This window comes from Triticum dicoccoides, chromosome 7B (assembly GCF_002162155.2).
Source record: "Triticum dicoccoides isolate Atlit2015 ecotype Zavitan chromosome 7B, WEW_v2.0, whole genome shotgun sequence".
NCBI lineage: Eukaryota > Viridiplantae > Streptophyta > Magnoliopsida > Poales > Poaceae > Triticum > Triticum dicoccoides.
In genome coordinates this window covers 728,452,891-728,454,284 of record NC_041393.1, presented here as the reverse complement: position 1 = coordinate 728,454,284, position 1,394 = coordinate 728,452,891, and positions in this window count along the sequence as shown.

Below are 1,394 nucleotides of genomic sequence, written 5' to 3'. Positions count from 1 at the left end.
CAAGAGCATCAAGGGCCGGGCTAACCGTGGAGCCGACGGGACACACGGCCAAGGAAACAGGAACCACTGGAGCTTCAAGGCCATGAAGGTATATCTATGTGCATGATGCATTTTTGTTCTTCTTTACCGTCATGTTCTTATGTATGGCTAACTTCTATTTGACGTTGTAGGAGGACAAGTTGAAGAGGCCGCTCTCAGACATGGAGTCGTGGAAGCTGGCCCGCGAGCGGAGTCGTCGCAAGGAGGGCGAGAGCCAGTACTACGGCAAGACCGAGGAGCACCTGGGGTCTTACATTCATCACTATCAGGAGTTGCATCCGGATGTTCCTGTTGCCGAGGTCGCCCAGTCTCAGATCGACGACACGGCGGTGGTGGCCATCCAGGGGAAGAAGAATGGCCGGTATCCGTGTTTCGACGGCTTGATCACTCCTTCGATCTCGTACACACAGCTTCGGGCTAGCAACCCGAGCCAGTTAGAGAGTACGGGGTGTTCACAGACTCCTTTAGCCCGCCAGCATGCTGTAAGTACTTCCTCTTTATCTTTTTTATCTAGCATTCTCAGTTTATTTTCAGCATTGCTCACTTAGAAACAATCTAAATTATGTAGGCATATGAGGAGTTTGTCGAGCATAGGAATCTCGAGGTGCGGGAGTACTTGAAACGAGTGAAGGCAAACGATGATTACAACCGTCAGATGATGACGGTTAGTTCTGCCCTCTTAAAACCAAGCTAAATTTTTGCACTTTCATTCCTTCTGATCTTCTAGTTTGCTTGTTTAACTAACATTCAGGCTATGTTGGCGGCTTGGAGTAACGGCACGGGTCCACCACAAATGGGACCCCCACCACCACCTGCGGGAGAACCCCCACACGTGCCCACGTTCGATGAATGGCTGGCACTAGGCAGTGATGGTCCGGTTAGTACATTTGCCTAACTACTGACAAACTAGTTCTCGTTCATTCAACACTATCATATCATATTTACTGTTAGAATCTTTTCTGAAACATGTAGGGGACCGGTGGGTCAACTCCTGCTCCGTCGACCCCAGTCACTCCGATCTGGCAGAGTGGTGGTGGTTTTGGTGGAGGTGGTGGTTTTGGCGGAGGTGGTGGTTTTGGTGGAGGTGGTGGTTTTGGCGGAGGTGGTCTTGCTTGATGATTCCGTGCATGTGGCCGTCGTGCCATGCCTTTCATATTCCTACTTTTATGATGTTTCATGTCTTGCACAACTTTTATGTTCATGAACTTGAGTCGGTGATGATCTTTAGATGATGATGGTGAACTTGAGTATGTTTAGATGATGAACTGTCATATTTCTGCATAATTTCATATTGTTCTGTTTTGAAATGCTGTCAAATGAATTGGAAAAGAGAAAAAACAGGAAAAAAAAACACT